General features: G+C 42.4%; 1 long non-coding RNA gene across 1 annotated transcript; it reads right to left on the reverse strand.

The window, feature by feature from the left end:
• Positions 1–3100: 3100 nt before the first annotated feature.
• LOC129783189 (uncharacterized) lies at positions 3101–6616 on the reverse strand. Its single transcript, XR_008745160.1, has 2 exons — positions 3753–6616; positions 3101–3409 (listed from the first exon to the last, which is right to left on the reverse strand). It is a non-coding gene; the product is annotated as an uncharacterized LOC129783189 (long non-coding RNA).
• Positions 6617–9747: the final 3131 nt, after the last annotated feature.

Here is a 9747-nt window from a genome sequence, read left to right on the forward strand (position 1 = left end):
AGCTGATGAAGCAGTCAGCTGTCCGGCAATAACTCCTCCAACAAAGAAGTTTGAAGAAGCTCATAACAGCCACGAGATGTTTCATCAGAATGCAAAGTCTTTACATTGACAGTATCAAATACCCATAGCAGATGCAAAGGGTATTTGTTTGCTCCTGTCCTCAACGTAGTCATCATGGACCTGGTTTAAGGGATGGGCACTAACCCTAAAGGTCTGAAGGCACTTCAGGTTTGGCAAATGGATGTAACACATGTACCTGACTTTGGGAAGCTTAAGTATGTGCATGTCACAATTGACACCTATTCTCATTTTATATGGGCCACTGCACAAACCGGTGAAAAGGCATTACATGTGGAGAGACATTTAATGTCTTGTTTTGCTGTCATGGGAGTTCCTGTAGAAATAAAGACAGACAATGGTCCAGCGTATAGCAGTCAACGAGTCGCTAGGGTTATGACAACTTGGGGAATTAAACACGTTAAAGGGATTCCTCACTCCCAAACTGGGCAAGCAGTTGTTGAAAGGGCAAACCGTACCCTGAAGGATTATCTTCAGAGACAGAAAGTATCACAGGACATAGACATAACTAAACAGTTGACTAAGGTGTTGTTTACCTTAAACTCTCTCTCCCTTACGGAGGATAGAGAGGGACCACCTGTTGTTATACATCACCAAACATCGCGAGGGAACCAAACAACTACAGTTCCTGGTTTGAATGTTCTGTATAAAAATATGGCTTCAGGCGTATGGGAAGGGCCTAATCCGGTGTTATTTATCGGTAGAGGTTATTTTTGTATCTTCACAGATAAAGGACCTATATGGGTCCCTAGCAAGTTTGTGCAACCTGTATGTCAAGATCAGAAGACGGAACAGAAGACTCAGAGCGAGCAGATGGAATAAACTGTCTATGTTGTAAGGGATGTAACCCACGGGTATTACGCCAATGTATTCTATGTGGGGTAAAACGGTTCTGTAAGCCAAAGCTTAAATGTAAATGGTGTGAAAAGTGTGTGTATTTGATTAGTAACCGGGCATGAAGCAAGACAAAACATACGACTAGTGTAATACCATGCTGATTGGAGACAGCATACATCATCATAATCTGTGAAAGCACCACAGATTGTGTGGGGTGAAATGTTAAAAAAAAAAAAAAAAAAAAAAGAGAGAGAGAAAAAAAAAAATTGTAGAAATTGTAGGAGTAATCATGTTTGAGAGGTGGACTTGTTTTATGGTCTTGATGAATTTTTTACCCATTGGCCAAATTATTTTTGACATCTTGCCTAGGACAAACATATGGGTGACATGGGCAAATATCACGGGAGTAACAGACTTTTTTTGAAGTTTGCAACAAGCAGACAACCCCTTTAGAACTTGTTTAATTGGTATTCCCCTGCAAGAGAATGAAACAAATTTTGATGGTTTTTGGAATGTTAAAGCAGTGAATCTGACTTCCAATGAGAATGGTACATGTATGAGTCCAAATGGCAGCATTAAATGCTAAGAATATACGAAGGTTAGCGTATTGGGGAGAGAAACAATTTAATCTTGCGTCACAGATTTTAAGTCCATTATTGCTTGATATAGATAGTGTTAGGCATGCTACGTTACAAAATAGAGCTGCAACAGATTTGTTGTTATTAGCACATGGACACGGTTGTGAGGATTTTGAAGGGATGTGTTGTATGAACCTTTCTGATCATTCCATATCGATGCACAAGAAGTTGTCACAACTTCAGGGAAACATGAAGCATATTCTTGCTGATGATAAACCCTTCGATGAATGGTTGAGAGGACTGGGGATAACACGTTGGTTAAAGACGTTATTGATGGAAGGAATACGCTTTGTTATAATCATTGTTGTAATGCTTTTAGTTTTTGGCTGTTTATTTTCTTGTTTGAAGAAAGTTTTAACATCTATTGTGAAACAGACATGGGTTGTCCAAAAAGAAAAAGGGGGATATGTAGAGGGATTTTTAGAGGACCAAGGACATATGTTACCATTGTCCGGGTTGGACAACCCAGGCCTGTTAGTTGAAGCTGCAGAGCAGCTTTAAATTGTCCTAGGAACAAGCAGTGGGAGAAAGAAAACAAGCTATGCACAAACAAGAAGGCAGGTGCAGAGCAAGTCCTGGGAACCGTGAAATCAACACACTCTCATCAGCACACTCTGATCAGGCGCCTGCAGCATGCTCACCAATCAGCGACACGGACGCCCGCGTGACTAGAAACTTTTATCCAATCACCTGTGTGTAGAGTCGTGTGAGCGGTTGGTTTAAGTTATAAATATGATTTGTTTGTTGAATAAAGTGAGCACGGCATGTAGCCATATTGGTGTGATTGTTGTTACTTGGCCGACTCTCCACGGGGGACCCTCTTCGAAGTTCCCCATAAGCTTCTGCCTTTGCTCAGTCTGCACAGAAGGCAGTTACATGTAGTTTTGGACAGATAACTTCAGCTAATTGCGACAAGAGGCATGCTATTAAACATGTTTTTTTTAAAAAAAACAAGTTTTCTTGCAGGTGTTACATGGACAAGTTCATTTAACTCCATGAGTATATTTTAAAAGAACATGTGTGAAATCTGCCAGTGGCCTACTGTTTTATTGAGAGACCTTTTGATCAGAGCTGCCCTTGAAGCAGTTTCTTGAAGGCACCTTTGAAGGTAAATGCTCAAGTATGTTTTTTGGGGGTTAGTTGTTTATATGCATATTTGATTACCAAGATAAAGGGCTTGATGTTTGTGATGGAACATTTCATAGTTAAATCAATGGAAATTTCTGGTATTTAACTAGGTCACTTAATTTTTGTCAGTGCCCAAAATCTAGGCTCTCAATTTGGAAATTTTGACTATGATTTTCTTATTACTGATGAAAGCTCTTAATAATTTTTAGTTTCCTTTTTTAAAACACATCTGATTTACATATAAAAACCTTTAAAAAATCCTAAGATTTAAAAACAAAAAGTGTCCCAGTTACATATTCTGCTTCATACAAAATGCTTAGAAGTCTGAAGCAATTTACCATTTTTTTCCTCTCTGTGGAACTGTACACAAGTATTGTTCCCAGAGGGTGTCTAACACAGTCAAGTATATGCACCAGTACCAGATTTCATATTTGGTTTTATTTAAAACAATTTCATTTTAAGTCAAAAACTGTGTAGCTACTGTAAATCGTTCGGGAAGACTGTTTCTACCTGAAACTCCTTTTGTAACTCCTACACTAAAAAATGTGACTCTTGCTAAACCTTCTGTTCACTAGAGATGACATTATTTTAACTTGCAGTCTCACAACAAGGAGCCTGAGCCCAACCCCAACAAGCACCTGCAGTCCATGCAGTCCTCTGTTCGCTTTTCTTTTTTGGAGGTAAGCGAGTAAACTTCTGTCATTGATGATTTCTTCTGCATCTAAAACCTGACAATCAAAACATATTGCAAGGGGAAAACTGAAGAAAATCAAATATGTCTGTGCAATCCAAAAAATGTTTTACTTGATCAGCTGTTGTTCTCAAGTTAAGTACTTTATGGAAAAAATATAGGGTAATCCATATATTGAGACCTAGTATGGAGATTCAAGACATTAATGCATAATTCTGCAGTGCACTGACTTTTTTTTTGATCATGAATGTATCTGCAATTGAAATTTTATGGTTTGCTTCCTGTGATCATACCTCAAATAGTGTTCTATCATGTCCAAAGTTTAAGGTGAGTTCAGAAGTGAGGGTGATTCATGAAACCCATTGTTATTTTTTGCTTACCTGAAAGGCAGTATTATGCTCAGTCATGTCAGATGCCAGAAGAGTTGACTGTCCAAGATGCACATCCATTTAGAAGAACATAAAGTTGTGTATAGTAGGTCAGTAGCACTGTTTCTGTTTCAGGACTAGGAGGATTTTAAGCCTTATTTTTAATACAGTAATGTCTTAGATGAGCCCTAAGCAGCCCCATACAACATTCCTCTCATTCTCTTCTTTCTCCTACTACTACTCAGTTCATACAAAAGAATAATGTTTTTTTTTTACTTGTCAGAAAGATGGTAGTTCCTATGAGATCAGAAAATCATTAATTGATCCAAAAAATATTGTGTGACACTTTTTATTATGGTAAAATTATCATAATAATAATTGAAGGATGTTCCTGACACAGAAAAACATTTTCTTCCCTTCTTTAGTTTTTTATCTATGCAGAAAACTAAATTGCAAGCCAGGCCTCTCATAGGTGTGAGTTACTGATATTCTACTCCATAGGGAGAGTAGTATTTAAAATGAGTTACTAATCAGTTATCCATGCCTCATGGATTAAAAAAAGTAATTTTAGTTTTGATCAAAGGTTTCACTTGATACTGTGAGAATGAAGGAATCTTAAAGAACTATCACCTTGTTAAATTACAGAATAAGGTGCATTTGTGCCTATTTGGTACCACCTCTTGAACATAGCATGGCAGAAGTTGCTTGGATATGTTATTCTGCTTCAGCATACTTTAACAACAAACTGATACTTAAAAGTTTTTAATGATGACATACAGATTATCAGTTAACCTAAGGGAAAAAGCGGAAATGATAAATTGGAATGGAATGATAAAATCATGCCAAGCATACTTGAAAAAAAAGCTCTGAGGCCAGCGTCATATAGGTGGGCAAAACTGAAATTTCATTGACAGTTTCTGTATGCACATATATATGTATTCTTACATACAGATAGATAGATATATCTATACCAAAACATTGTCTATGTAATAGGTGACCTGTGATAAGGAAAAGTACCCAAAGGAAACCTCAAAAGTTAAATACATTCATTGTCCAATCCTAACTCTTTCCCAACAAAAGCCTCTGAGTTTTATCTCCCTAATTGCATAAGCTGCTTTGTAGCTTGAAAGACATGACTATGAAAGTCAGTCAGGGAATTTAATTTCGAGTGACTGTGAGGAACTGAAAAATAACAACGCAAAAGCCTCCAAGCACCCCAAAACATATAAGAAAGATTGCTGCTTACTTTGTGGTATGTATGTATATGTATCTTAGGACCTGTGTGTATGTTTATGCATGCAGCTTTGCCACTCTTTTCATAGAATTATAGAATGGTTTGGGTTAGAAGGGAGTTTTAAAGGTCATCTAGTCCAACCTCCCTGCATCTTCAAATAGATCAGGTTGCTCAAAGCCCAATCCAACCTGACCTTGAACGTTTCAAGGGACAGGGCATCTACCACCTCTCTGGGAAACCTGTTCCAGTGTTTCACCACCCTCATCATAAAGAGTTTTTTCCTTCTATCTAGTCTGAATCAACCCTCTTCCAGTTTAAAACCATTACCCCTTGTCCTATTGCTATAGGACCTTCTAAAAAGTCTGTCCTACTCTTTTTTTATAAGCCACCTTTAAGTATTGAAAGGCTTCAATAAAGTCTCCCTGGAGACTTCTCCAGGTTGAACAACCCCAACTCTCTCAGCCTTTCCTCATAGGAGAGGTGTTACATCCCTCTGATCATTTCTGTGGCCCTCCTCTGCACCTGCTCCAACAGGTCCATGTCTGTCTTCTACTGAGGACTCCAGAGCTGGATGTGGTACTCCAGGTGAGGTCTCACCAGAGTGGAGTAGAGGGGCAAAATCACCTCCCTTGACCTGCTGGCCACACTTCTTTTTATGCAGCCTAGGATACAGCTGGCTTTCTGGGCTGCAAGTGCACATTGCTGACTCATGTGCAGCTTTTCATCCACCAGCACCCCAAGTCCTTGTCCACAGGGCTGCTCTCAATGCCTTCATCCCCCAGCCTGCACTGATACCCCAACCTGGGCACAGGACCTTGCACTTGGCCTTGTTGAACCTCATGAGGTTCACATGGTCCCATTTCTTGAGCTTGTCCAGGTCCCTCTGAATGGCATCCTGTCCCTCAGGCATATGAATAGTGCCACTCAGCCTGATGTCATCTGCAAATTTGCTGAGGGTGTACTCAATCCTGCTATGTTGTTGAAGATATTAAACAGTACTGGTTCCAATACATATCCCTGAGAGCCACCACTTGTTACTGATCTCCATCTGGACATTGAGCCATTGACCACTACCCCCTGGATGTGACCATCCAGCCAATTCCTTATCCACTGAACAGTTCATCCATCAAATCCATATCTTTCCAATTTAGAGAGAAGGATGTTGTGGGGGACTGTGTCAAAGGCCACACAGAAGTCCAGAGAGATGACATCAGTAGTCCACTCCATCATAGAAGGCCACTAGCTTTGCCCTTGGTGAAGCCATGCTGGCTGTCTCAAATGTCCTCCCTGTCTTCCATGTGACTTAGCATAGCTTCTAGGATGATCTGTTCCATGATCTTCCCAGGCACAGTGGAGAGGCTGACAGGTCTGTATTTTCCAGGGTCCTCCTTTCTACCCCTTTTAAAAATGGGTTCAATGTTTCCCTTTTTCCAGTCACTGGGGACTTCACCTGACTGCCACAACTTTTCAAATATCATGGAGAGTTGCTTGGCAACGATATCAGCCAATCCCCTCAGGACTCTGGGATGCATGTCATCAGGTCCCATAGGCTTATGTAAGTTTGGGTTCCTCAAGTGGTCTTGAACCTGATCTTCTCTTACAGTGAGAGGGACTTTTCTCTCCCAGTCTCTGCCTTGAGGTCCATCCACTCGAGAGGTGTGGGAAGAGGAATTGCCAGTGAAGACTGAGGCAAAAAAGTTGAGTACTTCAGCCTTCTCCTCACCTGTTGTTACCAGCTTGGCAGTCATGTTCATCAGGAGGGGTACACTTTCTTTGACCTTCCTTTTCTGGCTGATATACCTAAAGAAGCCTTTACTATTCTTTGTGTCCCTTGCCAAGTTCAGCTCCAGCCATGCCTTGGCCTTGCTGACCTCATCTCTACACAACCAAGCAGTGTCCCTATACTCTTCCCAGGATACCTGTCCCTACTTCCACTGCCTATGCATTTCCTTCTTGATGTTTGGTTTGACCAGCAGGTCTCAACTCAGCCATGCTGAACTCGTGCCTTCCTTTCTTGATTTCTTACACATGGGAATCAAGAGCTCTTTCACTCTATGGAAAACATCCTTGAAGATCTGCCAGCTCTTTTCTGCTCCCTTGTCCCTGAGGGCAGTTTCCCAGGGGGTCCCATTGACTAACTCCTTGAACAGCTGGAAGTTTGCTTTCCTAAAATTCAGGGTCCTGACTTTACTCTTCACCTGTCCCATATCCCTCAGGACTGTGAACTCCTCCAGTGCATCATTACTGCAGCCCAGGCTGCCTTCAATCTTGAAATCTCTGATTAGCTCACTTGTGTTGGTGACCAACAGGTCCAGTAATGCATCCCCTCTAGTAGGGCTGTATATTACCTGGCCTAAGAAGTTATCCTCAGTGCACTCCAGGAGTCTCCTAGACTGCCTGCAGCTTGCCATGCTACTTTTCCAGCAGATGTCGGGGTGGTTGAGGTCGCCCAGCAGGATGAGAGACTGCGAGCGCAATGCCTCCTGTAGCTGGAGTAAGAAGGCTTCATCAGTAGGATTCCCTTGATCAAGCAGCCTGTAGTAAACACCGACCACAAGGTTCCCTTTGTTGGTTTGTGTCGCGACGGAGGGAAGACACAGTCACTCAATATGAGTGATCAGCAGACTTTGTTTATTGTACCTTACAGTCACCTTTTATGCCTTGTTATAATTAGCTCATACATATTACAAAAGTTAAGCTCATTATTGGTTAGTTGCCTAAATACCAAGCCCGCCCCTAGTTTCTCTTCTGTAGTTATCTGTTCCCACCTGCAACATTCTTTTCCCACCGTGATCTTCCTGTTATTGTGTAACAAGAACAGCCAAGGATAATGTATTTTTGCTTTACTTCAGATAAGCTGAGAACAATGTGCATTTTTGTCCAGCCAGCTGGACTATGTCTATGTGACCCTTTTCAGCTAGCCAGTTATCCACAGGTTTGGTCTCTAATTCTTACCCATAAGATTTCAACCTGCTCACGGCTATTCTTCAGAGACAGCTCTTCACAACCTATCCATTTCTTGACACAGAGGGCAACCCCTCTGCCCCTCCTTCCTTGCCTGTCCCTTCTGAACACCTTGTAGCTGCACTCCAGTCATGGGATTTGTCCCACCAATTTTCAGTAATGACAACTAGGTCATAACTTTCTAGCAGCACAGTGGCCTCCAACTCCTCCTGTTTGTTGCCCATGCAGTGTGCACTGATGTAGAGGCATTTCAGCTGGGCTGTCGGCCATGTCACCTTTTTAGAGGAACATTCCTTAATCCCTTTGAGGTATTTCACTGGTGTTTCCCTGTTGACTCCTATTATTTCAGGAACCCCTGGCTCATCTCCTTAAAGACTTTTCAGGTGTGCTCCAGTATACCCTGCAGATCTCAGAGCAACAGGCTGAGAGCCCTTGCTAGCATCCTGTCCCTCAAATATTGGCATGTTGTCTCATGGCTTGTCATGGGCGAGCCTGATATCCCCTTTCCCCTTCAAGTCTAGTTTAAAGTGCTGTCAGTCAGCCCCAATAGGTTGTAAGCAAAGACACTCTTCCTCCTTTGAGAAAGATGAATCCCATCTGACACCATGTCGTGGTTTAACCCCAGCCAGCAACTAAGCACCATGCAGCCAGCCACTCACTCACTCACTTTCCCCCCTCCCCTGGTGGGATGAGGAGGAGATTCAAGAAAAAGGTAAAACTCATGGGTTGAGATAAGAACAATTTAATAACTGAAATAAAATATCATATAATAATAACAATAACCGTAATGAAAAGGAGAGAGAGGGAGAGAGGAATAAAATCCAAAAGGAAAAAAACCAAGTGATGCACAATAAAATTGCTCACCACCTGCTGACCGATGCCCAGCCAGTCCCCGAGCAGCAATCTCAAAGCCCTGGCAAACTCCCCCCAGTTCATATACCAAGCATGACATCCCATTGTATGGAATACGCCTTTGGCTAGTTTGGGTCAGCTGTCCTGGCTGTGTCCCCTCCCAACTTCTTGTGCCCCTCCAGACTTCTTGCTGGCAAGGTCTGAAAAACTGAAAAGTCCTTGACTTAGTATAAACATTACCTAGCAACAACTAAAAACCTCAGTGTGTTATCAATATTATCCTCATACTACATCCAAAATACAGCATTGTGCCAGCTGCTGAGATGAAAATTAATTGTATCCCAGATGAAACCAGGACAGTATCCACCCCTTATTCCATACCATTTACATCAGGCTACACTTTCCAATACACTGTCACCTTCCCTGTCTTTTGATATAAACACAAGGATATCATCCCCTTAATCTATAGGCCATACATCTAAAAGTCCATTGAATTCATTTAGTCCATGATGTTGGGCTCCATCTGTCATAACACTTTCATCCTCTCTGGATGCCCACTGTGGAAACAGGGCAGTTGTGGCCAGGATATTACCAGGTGACACCTGCACCCCACCCTCAGCAAGCAAAAAGCCAGGCAGGTGACAGCCCCCAACCTGCTGTGTCCCCAGTGGTTGGGGTCTGGTGGCTTTCTGAGTGTTGAGCATTGGGGTTGACAAGCCAGGATGGGTGCATACCTCTCGGTGTGGCTCCAGAAAAGCAGGATGGCTGGCATGGCAGCATATCCTGGGTTTGGTCAGGGGGCTAGAGGGGATCTCTGCGTGTTGGGGCAGGCAGAGCCACCAGTGCCTGTGCTGGCTGGCAGCCACAGGGAACCAGGCAGCAATGTCGTTACTACCCACAATGAATCATTCCCTCACTGGGACCCCAGGAGTACTGACTGCTTCCCTCTCCCCACTG

The sequence above is a fragment of the Falco peregrinus genome, chromosome W (genome assembly GCF_023634155.1).
Source record: "Falco peregrinus isolate bFalPer1 chromosome W, bFalPer1.pri, whole genome shotgun sequence".
In the NCBI taxonomy this organism is placed as follows: Eukaryota; Metazoa; Chordata; class Aves; order Falconiformes; family Falconidae; genus Falco; species Falco peregrinus.